This window comes from Xenopus laevis, chromosome 1S, assembly GCF_017654675.1.
Source record: "Xenopus laevis strain J_2021 chromosome 1S, Xenopus_laevis_v10.1, whole genome shotgun sequence".
In the NCBI taxonomy this organism is placed as follows: domain Eukaryota; kingdom Metazoa; phylum Chordata; class Amphibia; order Anura; family Pipidae; genus Xenopus; species Xenopus laevis.
This window is the reverse complement of record NC_054372.1, coordinates 67,276,160-67,297,184: the sequence shown is the minus strand read 5'-3', so window position 1 is coordinate 67,297,184 and position 21,025 is coordinate 67,276,160. Positions and strand designations below refer to the sequence as shown.

The window sequence follows — 21,025 nt, the reverse complement described above, 5'->3', positions numbered from 1 at the left end:
CATGCAATGAGCATAACTTATTATCAGCTTATTGTATGAGAAACATTCTGTAATGTATGGGAAAGTCTGGTATTCTATCTGCAAGTATAACAATTACAACTGACAATGCTACCCTGTACACACAGTATAGCAACCATGGAAAGAATTCTACAGCATCACTCAGAAGGAAAGAAAAAGTGGTTTATTCATGCCACAAACCAGGTTACAGTATGTAGCATGTGGTGCTTCTGGAGTACACTTCCCATCTGCAGGTATGCTTTGGGCTCTCAAGAAAGCAATCATACAATAACAATTTTAGACTGAACAAAACCTTCCCAAATGTTAGCAGTATTAATAGTGTAAGTGACAAAGGAACGTGGACTTTTATTAGACACAACCTAATAAACCTACTATAGCCTAATACATGTTCTTTAAGCACTAAAACACTATTTTTGTAGTTAAGGTCCCTTTAAAAATAATTTAACTGAAATGAAAGTTTTGTAACAGTTTTAGATTCATATATTTCTAAGGCTGCAACTGTACTCATGTTTTCCTGCACAGCACTCAGCACAGAGCACCAGATGCAGTACTTGGTAACAAGTGCAGCGTCAGGAGGCGAGGTGGTAAGGACATGGTCCAGATGCAGGCTGCACCTTCTGCTGCTCACTTTGGTTTCCGACCTCCCTCCCCATACCTAGCATGTCATTTAGACATGCAAGGTATGGGGAGCGAGGGGGTGCCAAAGTGACTGTCCCCCATCCTTCACTAATACAATTCTAACTATCGCAGGCAGGGCTGTATTAGTGAAGGGCACTGCTCTTGGGTTTGCACATGAACCCTCATGTGTTTTACATCTTTGCAGCTTGATATTCATAGCCACACATATTTCCAGGGCCACTGATCCTCATGGCTAGGCAGTTTCCTCAATATCAGACTGAAGGTTTAATAGGAGCAGTCATAAATATGGAGATAATACAATAATGCAATATTAGCAATTAAAGTTTGGTGTGAAAATCTAACTACTTTCTGGTTACATTTCAGGTTGGAGAAAGGCAAAATGGGTAAATAATAAATAAGAAAATTAACAACTAAAGTGTAAAAAGTAAATTTAAGAAGTATAACCCAACCATAAATTTGCTTCAAATATTGCAATCTATAAAACCTAACTTTTAAGGTGAAAAACACAGAATTAAAACACAGTAGCCATTGTATCCATTGGTGGGACAATGTCTATTCTGCTCTCTTCTTTTCAGGGCTTCAGAGATTAAGGACCATGGCAGATTGTACACTTTGTCATCTGCACCAGCACGGGGGCCAACTGTTGGAAAGTACCTTTTTATTGAAGTCAGTCTGAATCTCTGCTAATAAAACTTTTAAATTGCAATAAAATTAGCACATGCAAAAAAAACCATACTGCTTGTCATAACGTTTAGAGACCAGAAAAGGACAAGCTTTGTGCATTTTTTAATCAAGAGTGCAGTAAAGTATTTGTTGCGTCTCCAGAGCCCAGGGCCATTTATGGTCTGCCTAGGCATGTGTTGATATTTAACATTTCTTAAATAGCGCAGAAGCCATTCAGGCATATTTAGCAGGACTCTATGTACTTTATAAAAGATGCTACTCAGTACTGTAACTAGAGGAGACGGGCCCTGGTGTGTGACGCGCAGCGAGGCCCCCGCCCCCCTCCGTACGGCCAGAATTTTAGTGGCGTGCGGCGCTGCCGGGGGGATTTCAGTGGCGCGCGGCGCTGCCGGGGGGCCCTTTGGGGGTGCGGGCCCTGGCCCGATCGCACCCCCTACTCCCCCAGTAGTTCCGCCACTGGTGCTACTGTAGGTAAGGACACAGAGACAGCATAAAACAAAAGGGTAATTTGTAGCATAGCATTTACTTCAGGGCTGGTTGTACAGAGATTCCTGAGCCAGACAGTAAACTGATGGAACAGGGAAGAAGATGCAGATTATCTTGAATTAGAATATTTTTTTTAGTTGTAGATTTTGAATAACCATCATGACATTTAGTGTTATTAGCTCTTTTATTTCAGTCAAGTGGTCACATTTTTATTAGAAAATATTCAGCTAATTAAATAGTTTCCCAGCTGTTTTTTATGATTCTTTAATCAGAATTTAAAAATGCAAGTGTTTTATCAGCAACACAAAGAGCAGAACTCTCTGTGGAGAAGGTTTGCCCAGAGTGTTACGTTATGTGCCATGGGCAATGTTTTTTTTTTATTTTATGTGCCATGGGCAATGTTTCTCAATGTTATCTAATTCCTTCTGTGCTATGTACGCAGAAAAAATATTTTGTGTGCGCATTTGTAAAAACTGTGTGCGCAGGTCAGAATAAATGCAAAATTTTGTTTTCACACACAATTCTTTGTGCACACCACAATTTGTGTGCTTTGGCCTCAAAATTCACGTGTGTGCACATGAGTGTACAGTTTAGAGGAAACATAGGCCATGGAGTTTCTGGCTGTAAAAAGTGGCACAACATTCCTATGCCATAACGAAAGTTGAAATTACCTCTCTTTGTATGTATACATGATAGAAATAATGCCTGAAACTATATAGTCTACCTGACCAGCTAGGTATTTTAAATCATTTGTCTTTAGGAAGGTTTGCTGGATGTGGGGCAACTCTGGCATATTTTGTTAAACTATAAGGGGGAAATGTAATAAAATTCACAAAGAGAACAAATTTACGAATACAAATTTGCATGTAGTGATGAGTGAATCTGTCCCGTTTTTCTTTGCTGAAAAGTCTGAAAAACTGCTAAAAAATGTGAAATGCAGAAAAATTTGCAAAACGCATTGAAGTCAATAAGAAACAACTTTTTTACGCACAACAATTTTTTATGTGCAACAAAGTCAATGGGCATTTTTTCTTGTGGTTACTTTTTTGTCTCTGCAACCTTTTGTCCAAATGCATTAAAATCAGTGGGTGTTTTTTCTCCAAATGCATAAAAGTAAATGGATGTTTTTCCTTATAGCAACTTTTTTGTCTCTGTGAAATTTTTGCATTGCTGACTTTTTTGTGGTGGTGAATATTACATTCCTCCATAAATGTGTCTCTTTTGCCTATGTTTACTTACTGTAACCTAGTAAGTATATTTCAAACTGGGGTGAGGATACTGGAAATGTTTAACCAATCATACCATCCTGATAAGTGGTCGATTGTTCCTATCAGTCACATAGCAATGATAAATAGATCCTAGATGGTGCAGTCATAATTAGACCCTACCATGGTGCGGTCATATCAGTCAGCTGTAGATTCTTCAGTGATATTCTGATTTACTAAAGTATATAAAAACTTAGGGGTAGATTCACTAAGGGTCGAATTTCGAAGTTAAAAATACTTCGAAATTCGACCCTCGAATTGAAATCCTTCGACTTCGAATATCGAAGTCGAAGGATTTAGCACTAATCCTTCGATCGATCGATCGAAGGATTTTTCGTTCGATCGAACGATTAAATCCTTCGAATCGAACGATTCGAAGGATTTTAATCCAACGATCGAAGGAAAATCCTTCGATCAAAAAAAGGTTAGCAAACCTATGGGGACCTTCCCCATAGGCTAACATTGACTTCGGTAGGTTTTACCTGCCGAAGTAGGGGGTCGAAGTTTTTTTTAAAGGGCAAGTACTTCGACTATCGAATGGTCGAATAGTCGAACGATTTTTCGTTCGATTCGTTCGATTTCGTTCGAATTCGAACGAATTTAACCAATTCGATGGTCGAAGTACCAAAAAAATACTTCGAAATTCGAAGTATTTTTCATTCGAATCCTTCACTCGAGCTTAGTGAATCTGCCCCTTAATGTGTTATTTCAGTTGACCTTAGCAAATTTGCCTGGGTGTTACTTATCTTTTAGAAATACATTCTAAAAACAAGAGTCATTAAATAATAAAGGTATGGGACCTTTTATCCAGAATGCTTTGGACCTGGGGTTTTCCAGATAATGGATCTTTCCATAATTTGGATCTTCTACTAAAAATCATGTAAACATTTCATAAACCCAATAAGGCTGGATTTGCTTTCAATAGTTTAAAATAGTTTAATTATATCTTACTTTGGATCAAGTACAAGGTACAGTTTTATTATTAAGGAAGTGGAGCGAAGTGAAAAACCATAAAGGTAAATAGTAATCAGCCCGCAGGTTTGAAATAATTCTAAACAACACCAAAAGATAGAGGGTATGAGGGGCAGGTACTTTAGTCCAACGGCACCTCCCCCATACTAAAACCCACTTGCAAACCAGTTCAGGCTAAAATGTCAAATTTTGTATAATAAAACACAATGAAGAACACCATTAAAACTTCACCTTTAATATAAAGTATTAAAACGCACTACAAATCACTGGGCCAAGCCCACACTGCAAACAACAAACTCACAGGACCAGACTCACTGCATCACATAAAGTGTAATCAGTGCAGGACTTTTGCCTTAAAGTGGACCTGTCATCTACACATAAAAAGCTGCATAATGAAAGTCCTTTGAAAATTAAATATGAAACCCCAAAAATGTTTTTCATTAAAACATCCATACCTGTTATAAAGGTGTTTAAATATCTAAACTGTCAATCAAATATTACCTGCCCCGCCTCTATGCCCGTGGCATAGAGGAGGGGCAGTCAATTACTTTCACTTTCCATTCAGCACTTCCTACATGTCACTGCTCTCCTCACATTCCACCTTCCCTCCTCAGGCTCTATAATTGTGTAGGTCACTGCACATGGACATTAGGTCCCCCATTCTGGTGCATACACAAGATTTTGGGGTGATACACAATTTCTCTTAATAACCGTTTCCACAAAATGGCTGCTGCCTGCTTACTGTGATTGTATAATTCCAAGACAGAAGGAAACAAAATTTTAAATAATAAATACAGTGTTATTAAAGTTTATTTTGCTCAACTAACATGATAGAAAAGAATTTGAAATTATTTCTTAGGGTGACGGGTCCCCTTTAAAAAGAACACTTAGAAATAAAAACCATTAGCATAGTGGACGGTGAGAATGGGAAATCACCACTAGAAAAGAGAGTGTTGTTTCAAATGAAAAGTCACCATTAAAGGGTAGTATCTAGTAAAGGTATTGCCATTACACCCTCCCTCTCCAATTCCGTTCCCTTCGGCCCAATTCTGCCTGTCTACGTGGGGAGCGGATGGGAGCTAGATCGCCCACCGTCCACCTATGCTGCCCTACACGTTTCGGCGTGAAAACGGCTTCCTCAGGGGCATAGGTGATACCTATGCCCCTGGGCCGAAGGGAACGGAATTGGAGAGGGAAATCATTTTAAAAAATTTGGATTTATTTGGTTAAAATGGAGTCTGTAGAATGCAGCCTTTCTGTAATTCTGAGTTTTCTGGATAATGGGTTTCCAGATAAAGGATCCCATACATGCACTAAAAAAACACATATTCTGAGCCCACTGTAATGTTATGGTTTGAGGCTTTCAATAAAATCGTATTTAAACAGAAAATACACAAGAATTAAAATTAGTACTTTAGATTTAAAAGCTTTCTTTGAAAAGAAAATAGAAAATCATTGCCTTTTATTTTTGTGACATAAAAGATGCAGGCAATAATGTTTTTACCTTTTTCTTTCACTATTTTTTCTTTATGTACCTTTACAATCCGTTTGCTTGATTGACTATGTCTGCAAAATATTAAATTTTCAATATCTTCTGTACATTATGCCTGGCACACTTTGATTTAAGTTTGATTTATAAAACCTAAACCTTTCCAAGATTCTTCTTATTTTAATAAGACCTTCCTTTTGAGATGTATAATCTGTCTGGCTTCAGACATTTAATTTAATTGCACTAAAATTATGAGAACACTTCATGTGTTTAAAAGGGTTGCAGTTCACAAGTGATCCGAGTTCTTATTGCTTTGACAGGGCAGTTAGCAATTTAAAATCAGACAAATGTGTTAGTAATATATGGGCTTTTTTGCCCAAGAGAACCTTGTCTTGTAGGGAACAGTTAAGGCAGAACCAATAGGAAATCTTTAAACTGTATAACACTTCTTTTCAATTTAACAAAGGACTTAATTGGATAACTTACATTGAGGCAAATGATAAAATACTTTAACAATAGCTATGTCAAGATATGGGGCTATACATAAATTTTAAAGCCTATACATTCACACTATGGGAAGGTTTATGTTCAGGTGTAACTACTTTTCCTTTATTCTTTTTGCAATATACACAATAAACACAACAGAACTGCTTTTATCGTAACATTGATCAGGATGGTCATTTGAAGACATAATAATGGAAAACTTGAACTGGAAAGGGTAGGATGTGTCCCATGTTAAAGTCTGGTAATTATTGGCCTATAAACTAGACATTTGTGGTGGGTAAGTTAATCATTAAAGATTATGCTAGAGAATAGAATTTGAATCAGTTTGGCTTTATGAAGGGCAATTGCATCAAAAAAATGTAATTGCTTTTTATGATGAAGTAATAAGGACTTGGGACAGTGGGGTTGCAGTATATGTGATATATTTGGATTTTGCCAAAGCTTTGGATACAGTGCTACATAAAAATATCTTTCTGAACTAAGGTGTGTTGTTCTTGGTAATGTTGACATTTCTCTAGTTTCTCAGGTCCCTAGTGTGGTCTCACAGGATTCTGTATTGTGTCCATTTATATTTAATTCATATATTATTGACTTGGAAATAATCTAGAAGTGATTGCAGAAGACACAAAACTCTGAAGACCCAATTATTCAATGCAACATGTAGCATTCTTGCAGGGGGATCTGGACAAACTGGTATTCCAGGCAACTAAGTGTAGATGAGGCTGAGTGTGTCACGTGACATTTAAAAAAAGTTGCACCATTCGAATTGTCATAAAATTTCGTTGCCACTTTTTGTTGCACTGAATTATTTTCAAGAGGATTGGGGTTTGGGAGTTTGGTCAATTTTTTTTTTAATAAAGCAAGAAAAACTCAAGTTATAGTAAATAACCACCTCACTGTTGACAAATGTAAAAGTATACACCTTAGATGTAAAAAATATGCAAGCTGCTTATCCCTTAATCAACCATTAATGGACCTTCTTTAGACAAATCCTTGATGGAGATAAACCATGTGGATAATACATTAACTGTAGCAATCAGCTGTTGCAAGGGCAAACAAGGTTTTGATCTGTATTATAAATTACTGGTAATGCCCAATCTAAAATAGGCAATGCTCAAAAAAGACATTATTGAATTTGAAGGAGTCCAAAGAAGGGTAACTATGGGTAGTCCAACAACTGTGTATGGAAGAATCACACCTACCAGCAAATGCTTTTTAATCCATTTATTGCACCATAAAATGTGGCACAAGCTTTTGGAGAATACGGTGCATCATTTCTCAAGTGCAATGACCAATTGGCCTGGAAGCAGTCAGGGAAGTGAATGCACCCTAGAGAATCAAGTACGTGGTGTGTGGAGGAATTTTGCTCTTCAACTATGGGTAGTCTCAGTTGTGGAGAAAAGCTGGGCAAGTTGGGGTAGTTTAATCTGGAGAAGAGGTCAACCCATAAAGATTTTTTCACCCAATAAAAGAAAACACAATTATAAGCAACTTTCCAGTATGAATTTATTAAAAAGTGTTAATGGAATTGTTATTGAAAGCAACATCTGCTTAACTACTGGTTGTTACTTTTTAAACAATGTTGCACAAGCCAGTCTCCTACAGCAAGACAGGTCTGTCAATCCATTTTCTTTTATTAGGCAAAAAATTATATGTCGGGTTGACATGTCCTTTAAGGGGAAATAACTATGTATAAATGTATAAGTGGTCTTATAATAAACTCTGTGATACTTGCAACAAATGTGAAGGCATTCACTGAGATTGGTAGAAAGGAGATTCCATCTTGACAGTGTTTAATTCTCACCTTAAAGTGGTTTCAGTGCCAGATACATTAAATAGCTTCCAGAAAAGGTTTGATGGAAGCTGAGAAAATACAGGGTTACTGAGTTGATCCAAGAATTGGCCATCTTTCAGTCAGGAAGGATTGTTTGCCCTGAGGCAAAATGGAGAGTAGCGATGGGCAAATTTATTCAATACAAATTTGCGGTGAATTCCCACGTTTTATGGCTGGCGAATAAATTCGCGAAACTGCAACGAAAATTCACCAGTGTAAATTCGCCAGCATCCACAAAATGAGACGCCGGAGGCGTGTTGCAAATTTTTCGCCGTTTCGCAAATTTCACTGGAAATGCGTGAATTTTTCGTCGAAGTGAAATGGGACAAATTCGCCAATCACTAATGGAGAGGCTTCATGTGGGTTTTGTTTTTGCCTTCCTTTGGATCATCTAGAAGTTAGGCTGCTTTCATTTAGATAAAAAGAACCAACTTGAAGGAAGTTAATAGCTATGTATTTTGTTAGACCAGAAATAGGAGAATTGGCAATTTTATATAGGAGAGAACAGAAATGAATTATGATTTGAAAATACTCTTTCTAAACAAGAATTAGATTTTAGATTTTTTGATTTATTCCTATCATACTTTTATGTTTAAACAAATATTATTTACATACAAGTACAGTACAAAACTAGTGTGACTTTTTTTTTTGGGGGGGGGGGGGGTTGGGTCTTAATTTTAATCTTGTCAAGCTCATCCCAAGAAAACAAACCTATTTTCTAAGCAGCATATTTGAATGCAAATTCATTGTGTATGTGCAACCAAGCAAATGATTCATTTTTTTGTGAGTTTCCTGGCAAATGAAGTGTAAGTTCTAAAATTTCATTTTTTTTCCAAGTCAATTAAAATAGCTTAATTGTCTTTGTAGTTCAAGAAAACCTACACATAAACAGATGTTCACAAACACAAAGCTAGTTTCCCCTGCCTAAACAAAATGTATGCTTTCCGTGACAAATTCAACAATAAGAACTGAGGCTTCAATAAGGACTAGTGATGAGCAAATCAGTCCAAATCTGAAAAAAACTCATTTAAGTCAATGGGCATTTTCTGGCATTTCGTTACTTTGCCGATCTACTAACGCTGTGGCGAAAAGAAGTAACTGCGCTAATTCACTAACTTGCGGATTTTACTGAACGTTACCTCTTGCGCCAGATTTGCCTTCGCCACCAGGCGAAGTGCAATAGAGTAGATAGGGATTGCTTTAAATGTTTTCTAAGTCCCAAAAAACGCTGGCGTCTTTTACTTTTTTAAGGGTGATAGGCTGAAAAAGATCGTAAATTTTTTTGGAGGTACCCCCCTTCCCCCCTACATTTCCTAACATATGGCACCTAAACTATCAGTGGGCACATGTATAGGACAAAATAACAACTCTATTTTATCTTATGAAGCTTTCCCAGGCTTGTGTAGTGTAATGTATTTGCTGCTACATATACGTCCATTGTACTTTAACTTGGCACCGTATGCAAATTAGACATCGCTTGCGTAACTTTGCTTTGCTTGATGAATTAACGGAATTAACTTCACTACCTTTCGCCTCCCTGAGCGCAACTTTGGATTTTAGTGAATTAGCGGCGCCCTGGCGAAACTTCACTTGGCATAGTGCGGCGAAGCCAACGCTGGTGCAACTTCGAAGGTAAGTAAATTTGCCCCAATGACTTTTATTATTTGGCTCTTTTCACACAAAATGCATTGAAGTCAACGGGCGTTTTTGCACGCTTGTATTTTTTTTTCTCCCTTGAAAATTTGCTGTGACTTGGTGAAAAAATGTCACCAATGATTAAACAGGGAATTCTCTGTTAATCCATACCTGGCAAAAAATTACGCTTATCACTAAATAGTACCTTTGATTATCCTCTTTCCTTTCTTCAGAGAGAGGAAGATAAGTAGTAGTCAAAATCTAATTCATTGAGGAATAAAGCTATTATTTTAAAATCTGTACCCCAAGTGGAGAGTGCTGGGGACTGCAATATTATCAAGCTGAACACACATTTTTGTTAGCATACTAATTATCAGTTGTCAAATTTTGGACAGTATTATATAGCTACGCAATAGCTAAACAAACTTTTCTTGAATTGGAGGACCGCTCAGAATCCAAAATTCTAAACCCTTTATCCATGACTCATGTTATACAGTAGTTTGAACAGTTATGCCAATAAATCAACTAATTTTTTAAAGATAAAAATAAAAGAAAAAAAGTGTCTGTATAAATTACAGGTGATTGATTAATTAATCACAAGGGTTTAAGCAACCCAGGAAATTAAATCTGAATTTCCGAAAATTCTACTTGTGAGTTTAGCAGGCACCTATTTAGAAATGTGTATGGATAGTCATAATTTATAATATTGGTAATTTGTGCTCAATGTGGAAATAATTTTTTATTTTAGACTTTTATATTTATTTATGTTGGCAGTGAGTGCCTCTTTGATGTGGGTGGGGGCAAATTGTTCCTACAGCTAACCATTAGAGCATTAGAATGTTCAAAATAAAAGAGGGTCAAGTACAAACCCATGGCTACACAAAAGCATTTTAATCTTTATCAAGATAACAACCCCATGCCTTAACTAAATACCCAGTGTGTACAGCAAGTATTGGCACCAAAGTTACATCATAGTGATGTAAGAACCTACTAAAATACAGTATATATTATACCAAATTAGTAAAAATACTGTGCAAAATTTGGAAGCAACGGTGTAGGTTATGTTTAAAAACAACCTTGTAATTTGTGCAAGAATGGTAATGGTCACTATCTATGATATACTAAGGTATTGGATCTATCTGGAATGCTTGTTTGTGTGATTTTAGTGTTTATGCATTAAACAGTTTTAGTGTTTTTTTTACAAGTAAATGTCCATATTGTTTGTCTGCAAAATAAGCTTTGGCTTACCTGATTTTATTACAAGGCTATTGTTTATACAGCAAATATATTAACACAAAGACTGCTTACAATGCAATATGTTTGGTAACTTATGAAATAAACATTCAGGAATATGTTTTCAGAATTTTACAAAATGCTATTGCATATACGAGCGACATGTGCTTTATATTTAACAGTAAAACTCATAGCAAAAAACATATGGATATACAAAATCTGCAGTACATGTATAATCTTAGCGCATTAGCCAGCAGGAACTTGAGGTCACCAAAAGAAAAAGACCTTTGCAGGGTGACAGTATTGTCAATTACAAATTAATTTAGCAGTTATTAAATGATTTGGCATTTAAAGAACATACACTGTGCGGAGCTCATTCAGTGAATTAGGAACTCCTCCTGAGCCTCTTAATTATACATGGTGTAATTCATTCTTATTAATTTTAAAGGTGAGAAGCACAGTTGTGCCAAAACCCATAATAGACTATCTCTAACTGCGTATTTTTTTTTATCTTCTGTTCTTGTTGCACTAATTGCTACTTTTTAAATTATTGCACGGGTTTTCAAAAGAATTAACTATATAAATATTGGCTTATATAATGTTTTATATAAGATATTGCTATTTTTAAGTTCTTATTGCGCGTTTCTAAAGATACAAATGTGAATGTTAATTAATGGCTAAGCTGTATCACTGAGGAAATTCTAAGGAGAAAAGTTCAAAATCCTAATTGAGCTGCTTATTATCACAAGAGATGGAGGTTCTTACTTTCAAGTTGACGGTATTGGAGAACCTTGACAACAAACCATTTATTTTTTTCTTATGTAAGAAGTGAAAGTAGGGGTTATAGATCAGTGTATACACTACAGTGCATCACGCTTCTTTTTGTCTGACAGAATTCACAATGAAAATGTTGCCTTTAAAATGTTATTGTATTAATGATCATTCCTCTACTTTTACAATGAAGAAAAAATGAACACTTTTTACATCTACATTATTTTATAAACTTGTCATAATGGCTTACTTGTGTATATTTAGCTTTTCTGAAAAGTACTCACCTGAGACTAGAGCACCTCTTGTCATAACTGCAAAGGCTGTCAATATCATCATTATTTTATTAGATTTTTCCCAAAAAGAGAGAACCTATATTTAAGACTAATTATCTTTATTATAGTTTTTATCATTTGGAACAGTTACTTGCTCACCCAAGACACGTTTGTTCTTGTTTCACATTTTAAATGGAGGATCTTAGATACTATGTCAAATGTCCGAGGGAAAGTTCACTGAACCTTATTTGTACCTGTTTGCTCTGCCTTTATGTACCATGGCAATTAAATTAATATGGTAGGATTACTGACCCTAGACAGTGCCATAGATGAAACAGGGGATGTTGTGTTTCTATGTTTTAATTACTTCTATTTTTATTCGTGTCTCTCCTCATCTTTGTTAAAGAAAAATTGTTACTGGAGTTGCCAAATGCTACCAGTCACTATGTACCCTCATACTGTACCCTGTATTTCAATAATCAATTTACTCTGTCTGAAGGATACATAATAAATATGATAATAAAAATAGTTAACACCAAAAGCCATATATTAGTGGCTATATTTATATGCATTATAATCCATATAATCCTGTATTGAATTTTAGGGGCATATTTATTAAGGGTTGAATTGCAAATTTGAAAAACTTCGAAATTCAAATTCAAAAAGACCAACCAAAATTAAGTCAAAGGTTTTTTTTGGCAGAATAGGTCCGTATTCAGCCGAATTTGAATCGTACGAATCAAGTAATAGCGCATTCAATCGAATTCGAATCAAAGTTTTTCCCAAAAAAGTTTTTCAAAGTCCACAATTGACTTGGATGGTGAATGGTTGTCGAATATTTAAAGAGACAGTACATGATACATTTTGATATCCGAATTTTTGAATGTTTTTCAAATTTTAATCAAATTTGGACTATTCCCTAGTCAAGGTACACAAAAATAGCTCAAAATTTGAATTTTTTAAATTAAAAAATTCACCTCGACCTTTGATAAATCTGCCCCTTAATGTCCTGATGTCTAAAAAGCCCCCTTCAGTTTATGCCTTATGATGAGGAAAATGGTTAAGAGTTGTTGCTTAAATTTATAACCATTAATATTCTGGGAAATGTTTAGGGTTTAATGCTGAGGCTTTAACATAGTTCCATAATGGAACTCTGGATATCAAGTCTGGTCAATGCCTTATCAGGCCAGCAACAGGTAGTCACCTGATATAACTGACCACTCTAAATGCTTTATTTCCAGAATATGTTTTGCAAAGGTTTTGTTATACAGTATAAGAGGGATGGACTCATACCATGGAGTGAAATGGACTCTCTGAATGCAAGCTGGAGAGGGAGTAGGTTTAGGGGTTGAATTTGTGTTTACTATTAAATACATCCATGGAACTAAACCAGAATGACTGCTATAAACATGCCTTTATTCATCTTTAACTTTTTTATATGCTGGGGAGAAGGAAGGTAAAATATTCATACTATAAGGGGGCCTGAACATGAAAAAATATTTTTTGTATTAGTTCTGTTAGCATGTTTTATGGCATAGCAACCCTTTAAGTTCTTAATCTACTGTATTATATTACAACTAGTATTACTTAATACTAAAGAAATGTTTATATCAGATTTTGAACAAAATCTTTGTCTAGCACTGTCTACAGTTAGAATACCTATAAAAACTAATGGTTTTGTCGCAGTGCGTTGGATCGTGCCGAAAATGTCCGTGTAGTCCTACCCGTCTCAATTTTATTGTTTGATCTACTTTCTCTTTAATGGCATCAGTGACTCTTAAATAATATAGTTATCATTTACATTTACCTTCTTTAAGGACAGATTTGCGCTACAAATCAGCAGGGGCACATGTTCAGTATCTTTGGGTGCAGTCACAATTGAGACTTAATAGTCTTAAATAAGTTTGTTTAGATCTCTTCATTTGTGTGTATTTTACTTTTACTAAAACAATTTAAATTCACAGCAGGTTAAGGAAGCCAAGAGGCACACTTTACTTTTGTCAGCTAACAAGAATAAAAAGGAAAAGAAAAAGAGAAAAGGAACCTTGTTTTGTAACTGTATCAAACACTACACCTCTGTAGTTCACCCACTTCTCTCCACATATAGTTTCGGTTTGTTGTATAATTTAACAAGGGAATCCTTAATTGTTACAATAATCCAAACCAAAACTATGTTGTACCAACATAGTTTCGGTTTGGATTATTGTAACAATTAAGGATTCCCTTGTTAAATTATACAACAAACCGAAACTATATGTGGAGAGAAGTGGGTGAACTACAGAGGTCTAGTGTTTGATACAGTTACAAAACAAGGTTCCTTTTCTCTTTTTCTTTTCCTTATTATAACTAACTGATACCTTGTGTGACTGTGGAGTCTGAGAATTCATTTATTATTGTAACAGTTAACTTTCCTTCTAATAAAATCTAACAAGAATAAACACATGGTCTTAAATATGTATATGATGGCAAGGTTGTTCTCGATTTCTCGGTGGGGAATTTACTATGCAGAGCTCAGACAGCACTGTGTAAGGTTGCACAATGGGAGGGGTACTTTTAGGAAGGTCAAATTAATTCACTATGTATAAAGTATAGTCATTTTACGTTTTTGTTATATATTAGAATATATTGCCCTTGACTTGCCATCAATTAGATTTTTATGAATAAAACAATTCATGAAAGCTTTATTGAAAATGTTATTATTACATCCGCATGAACATTGTTAAGGCTTATTTTGAATTTTTTTAAATAAATACAGGTGCTGCAAACGTAATTAGTTATTCTCTCTGGCATCTCTCTCACAGTCGTTAGTATATAACATTTAAATAGCTATGGGGTAGAGTACCTTATGCACTGATCATAGCCCTTTAACCACACTGCTTACAACAAAGGGACTAGGAAGAGCTGTTGATTTTTTAAAAATTTGACCCTAGAAGTGCAGTGAAGCTCACAGTCACCATCTTTCGTCACTTCATATTGTCTTCGGGTCTTATCGCCGACTTGCGCATGCACAGTTGAAGCCAATTTTTGATTTGGCGCATACTCCCACAGGCTTCGTGTTGACGAAGAGATCCGAAGACAATACGAAGCAAGGAAAAGGGTGACCGGGAGCTCCACTGTGCTTCTCTGTATTTAAGGGTCAAGTTTTTGTTTTTTTACTAATGCAAATCGCAAGGAGGGGAGGGGGTGTCAATGTCAGGGAGTTTATGGGGGTTTTGGTGCAAGGGTTTAGTTCTACTTTAAGTTTACAAAATTACTGAGCATATAATCATAATTAATCAATATGTATAAACTTCATGACTACTTGACTGTAATTCTTAAGGTGCCATATACAAATACTTATAGCTAATTGAGGAAGGAAGAAGTAAGCAACAAAGTTTCTTAACAAGTATGGAAAGCTGATTTGAAAATAGCTGCATAACATTGAGTGTCTCATCAGCTTAGCCTTTAGATTAGAAGTGTTTCTAAATGTAATTATTGTGTCTTGTTAATCATGAAAACAAATTAGCAGTGAATTGTGTTAGGTATGTGTGATTCAGTAATGACACTCAGCTCATAACAATTACAGTTCATGTTTAGCTGTAGTATCATATTTGTCGAAGGCTTATTACCATAAATCTTCATAATAAACTCAGCATACTTTCAGACTTTTGTGATATACTATAACAACCCAAACATTTAACTTATCCATACTTTATCAACTTCTAATACAGTGTCCAAATACACCCTGTGACAAACTGGGTGCCTGTACATGTACATTTTTGGGGTAAATTAGCTACGATAGGCAGGTAAACCGAGGATTAGGAGCAAAAAGACAGGGAAACAGCGTCTTCAGGCAAAAATACAGGTTTATTTAGGAAAACTCCTCCAACATAAAGTCACTGGAATACAGAAACACAGTTCATCAGTGTTTTAACAGCATGCATTCAGAAATCTTTTCCTCACACTGGGCTTTTCACCATACAAGTTGGCTTCCACATTCAGGAATATTCAGGCTTAGCACTAAGCCCACTGACTTTCCCCTCCAGAGACACAAATTCACCAGCTTCTGGCCTGGCTCACCTTCTGACAGCACTTCAATTACTTTAGACTCACAATGACTTTGTCATGTCTCCCTCTGCTCCTTGCAGTGACAGGCAGCACCCCAGCCCCTCTGGGAGTTCCTAGCACAGACAGGTAACCTTTCTGTTCTCTGCCCTGCTCTGAGAGACCTTCCTAACTCTCCCATTAGAATTAAATACCTTTCCACAGGACAGCCTTCCTGTGGAAGTGAGCTCCAACATGCGAACTGGACCACTGGAATGGTTAGTAAAATCTCCTTTGCAGCGTCCATCCCCTATTGGTGAGAAATTAAAGGCAAAACTCACCTTTTTTACACATTTCTTTGGTCAATCTACCTCAGCCCTTTAAAATGATAGTTCAAGCATAATTTTATGTTAGTTTAATGAACAATTATCTCTTTTTCCAAGAAAAATACAATGAAAAACTTTTATTTTTCCAGATTTCCTAAAGCTTTTTCATCATCTTAAGGTGATGTCCAAGCAGCTTCTTCAGTTCAACTGGGCCCCCGACAGCACGCGCGACACTGACTTCTTCAGTGTTTCCGGGCGTACGGAGGGGGCGGGGGGCCCGGCTGCTCATCCCCCGCCAGGGCCCGCCTCCCTCTAGTTACGGTACTGTCTGCTTCTGTACAAATTACCTGACCTCACAATAGCATAGGAATTTACAGTATTAGAATGTAAGCTTAAAAAAAGAAACAAAATGCCATATTTTCAGCATGAGTGAGCTGTACTTGCTGCTTTGCTGTAAGAGTTTTTAGGTAGTTTTCAGAAAACAGATCACAATGACATTAAAGTACTGTTATTGGCATTTTCTAATTAAAGAAACTTTGAACACTTTTACTGTTAGATATTATAATTGAAAAGCATGTTTGCAAAGAATAGGGATGTAGCGAACGTCGTAAAAAAAGTTCGCGAACATATTCGCGAACTTGCGTCAAAAATGCGAACGGTTCGCGAACGTCGCGAACCCCATAGACTTCAATGGGAAGGCGAATTTTAAAAGCTAGAAAAGACATTTCTGGCCAGAAAAATGATTTTAAAGTTGTTTAAAGGGTGCAACGACCTGGACAGTGCCATGCCAGAGGGGGATCAAGGGCAAAAATGTTTCTAAAAAATCCATTGTTGACACAGCGCTGCGTTTTGTGCTGTAAAGGGCAGAAATCACACTACATTTCTAAACCTGTGTAATAAAATGCTTTAAAACGTCCGGCGTCTACATGCCAATCAAGTCGTGTAAAAGTTACAGCCTGTTCACACGCAAAGACGAAACGCGGTGCTTACTGCAACGCAAAAAGACGCAAAGAGCTTTAATGAATGATACCGTCAAGTGAGCAAATAATAGTTTTTAATTACTAGTTGCTTGTCACCTCCAGGATGTTCGTCCTGTTGGTGGCAATATTTCTGTAGTGGTGTGTTTAGCAGTCACCGTGCTTGTGCGCACGTGCACGGTCAGGCAGAGGTAATTCAATGTACAGTGAAGCGAACCAAAAAACACTGATTCTGCAGTGTGGGCCCAGTTTTGGTCTACTTTATTGATCACCTGCGGTGACCATAAAAGATGCGATTTTGCCACTGTTGCAGAACCCTGAAAAATTAGGCATGTGTACTTTCCTGAAAAATTATGTTTTTTTTGTCGCAGCCACTGAACCAGAAGTCCAGAAACAATATGCCATATAAATGCTGAAAATATTAATTTTTTTTTGTGGCAGCCACTGCAGCACAGAGGCCAGAAAAAATATGCCATATAAATGCAAACAATATTAATTTTTTTTGTCGCAGCCACTGCAGCACAGAGGCCAGAAAAAATATGCCATATAAATGCAAACAATATTAATTTTTTTTTGGTCGCAGCCACTGCAGCACAGAGGCCAGGAAAAATATGCCATATAAATGCTAACAATATAAAAAATTTTTGTCGCAGACACTGAAGCACAGAGGCCAGAAAAAATATGCCATATAAATGCTGAAAATATTCCATTTTTTTGGTCGCAGCCACTGAAGCACAGAGGCCAGAAAAAATATGCCATATAAATGCTGAAAATATTCTGTTTTTTTTGGTCGCAGCCACTGAAGCACAGAGGCCTGAAAAACTCAGGATTTACCTGGATTCAAATTAAACCAGTAGGGTTTGCACCCTAGTTTGTAACGGTGGAGTCATGAGGCGTGCAGAGAAGGACAGCTGCATGGGGAGTCAGAATCAGAAACTCAGAACAAGTCTTCCGGCGTGCAGTAACCCTCCGAGATCCACCCCTCATTCATTTTAATAAAGGTCAGGTAATCCACACTTTTGTGACCTAGGCGAGTTCTCTTCTCAGTTACAATCCCTCCTGCTGCACTGAAGGTCCTTTCTGAGAGGACACTTGAGGCGGGGCAAGACAAGAGGTTCATGGCAAATTGTGACAGCTCTGGCCACAGATCAAGCCTGCGCACCCAGTAGTCCAGGGGTTCATCGCTCCTCAGAGTGTTGATATCTGCAGTTAATGCCAGGTAGTCCGCTACCTGCCGGTCGAGGCGTTCTTTGAGGGTGGATCCCGAAGGGTTCTGCCGCTGCCTTGGGCTGAAAAACATTTGCATGTCTGACGTTACAGAGTGGCCAAAGTGCTTTGTCCTTGCAGGTGCGCTCGTGGCAGGATTACTGGCACCTCTGCCCCTGGAATGTTGATGAGTTCCTGAAGTGACATCACCCTTAAAAGCATTGTACAACATGTTTTGCAGGCTGGTTTGTAAATGCAGCATCCTTTCAGACTTGTGGTATGTTGGTAACATTTCTGCCACTTTATGCTTGTACCGAGGGTCTAGTAGAGTCGCGACCCAGTACAGGTCCTTCTCCTTAAGCCTCTTGATACGGGGGTCCTTCAACAGGCATGACAGCATGAAAGACCCCATTCTCACAAGGTTGGATGCAGAGGTATCCATCTCCGCTTCCTCGTTATCAAGGACTGCATCATCCACGGTCTCCTCCCCCCAGCCACGTACAAGACCAGGGGTCCCCAAAAGGTCACCACCAGCCCCCTGGGAAGCCTGCTCCTGTTGGTCCTCCTCCTCCACAAAGCCACCTTCCTCCTCTGACTCCACTTCTGACACCTCTCCCTGCGTTGCAGCAGGTGCCTGGGTTCGTTCTGGTGATTCCGACCAGAAATCGTGCGCTTCCTGCTCCTCGTCACGCTGGTCTACAGCCTCATCTGTCACTCGTCGCACGGCACGCTCCAGGAAGAAAGCAAAGGGTATTAGGTCGCTGATGGTGCCTTCGGTGCGACTGACCATATTTGTAACCTCTTCAAAAGGGCGCATGAGCCTGCAGGCATCGCGCATAAGCACCCAGTAACGGGGGAAAAAAATCCCCAGCTCTGCAGATCCAGTCCTACCGCCCGGTTCAAACAGGTATTCGTTGACGGCTCTTTGTTGTTGCAGCAGACGTTCCAACATGAGGAGCGTTGAATTCCAGCGAGTCTGGCTGTCGCAAATCAAACGCCTGACTGGCATGTTGTACCGCTGCTGAATGTCAGCAAGGCGTGCCATGGCTGTATAGGAACGTCTGAAATGGGCCGACACCTTCCTGGACTGCCTGAGAACGTCCTGGAATCCTGGGTACTTTGAGACAAAACGTTGTACTATTAAATTCAGAACATGTGCCATGCAGGGCACATGTGTTAAATTGCCCAGTCTCAGTGCTGCCAACAGATTGCTTCCATTGTCACACACCACTTTTCCGATCTTCAGTTGGTGTGGGGTCAGCCACCGATCGGCCTGTGACTGCAGAGATGACAGGAGTACAGATCCGGTATGGTTTTTGCTTTCCAGGCACGTCATCCCCAAGACAGCATGACAACGGCGTACCTGGCACGTCGAATAGCCTAGGGGGAGCTGGGGGTGCACAGGTGTGGAGGAGGAGGAGGACCCAGCAGCAGAGGACGAAGAAGAGGAAGAAGACGAGGTAGAGAGCGAAGGAGGAGTAGAGGTGGTGGCAGAACCGCGTGCAATCCGTGGCGGTGACACCAACTCCACTGTCGTTGTTGAGCCACACATTTCCTGCTTCCCAGCCATGACCAAGTTCACCCAGTGGGCAGTGTAGGTGACATACCTGCCCTGACCATGCTTGGAGGACCATGCGTCAGTAGTCATATGGACCTTTGGCCCAACACTAAGTGACAGAGATGCGGTGACTTGGCTCTGCACATGGTGGTACAGGTGTGGTATTCCCTTTTTTGAAAAAAAATTGCGGCTGGGTACCTTCCACTGCGGTGTCCCAATTGCTACAAATTTGCGGAAGGCCTCAGAGTCCACCAGCTGGTATGGTAAAAGCTGGCGGGCTAAGAGTGCAGACAAGCCAGCTGTCAGACGCCGGGCAAGGGGGTGACTCGCAGACATTGGCTTCTTACGCACAAACATGGCCCTCACAGAAACTTGGCTGGGGGCAGATGACTGGGAATGGGAACTGGTGGTCAAGGTGGAAGGCGGAGTGGAGGGTGGTTCAGACGGGTCAAGGACAGCAGAGGTAGAGCAGTAAGATGCTGGACCAGAAGGAGGGTGGCTTTTAGTTTGCCTGTTGCCTTTGAGGTGTTGCTCCCAAAGTGCTTTGTGCTTGCCGTTCATGTGCCTTCGCATAGAAGTTGTACCTATGTGGCTGTTGGGCTTCCCAAGACTCAGTTTCTGACTGCACTCATTGCAAATTACAACGCTTTTGTCAGAGGCACACACATTAAAAAAATCCCACACTGCTGACCTTTTTGAGGCTGGCAATCTGGGGGTAAAAGTAGAAGTCGGCGGCGTTGGCGGCAATGGCGGGTGCGTTGGCCGGCTGACCACAGGTGCCGATACATGTTGTTGCCCTACTGTTCCCTGCGAGCTGTCCTCCCTGCTTCTTCTAAGTCTTATTCTCCTCCTGCCTCTCTGACTCTCCGTCTCTCCATCTGAACTATCCTCCTCTTGCTCTCTTCTACTGGGCACCCACAAAACATCAATCTCCTCATCATCATTCTCCTCAGATGCATCAATTTCTTCTAACAGCTCACAGAAGGAAGCAGCAGCGGGGACCTCCTCGTCATCACTCATTATGTCCATCTCTGTTGTGTTCTCTGCCAGAATTAAATCTGGTGTAACGTCCTCATCTCCTTCATCTTCGTCTGCCAATAATGGTTGCGCATCACTTAGTTCAAGAAACTCAT

General features: G+C 38.8%; 1 protein-coding gene across 1 annotated transcript in view; it reads left to right on the top strand.

Annotated features, from left to right (window-relative positions):
- The window catches only part of LOC108706752 (serine-rich coiled-coil domain-containing protein 1-like), a 558,012-nt gene that overhangs the window by 204,863 nt on the left and 332,124 nt on the right, over positions 1-21,025 (top strand).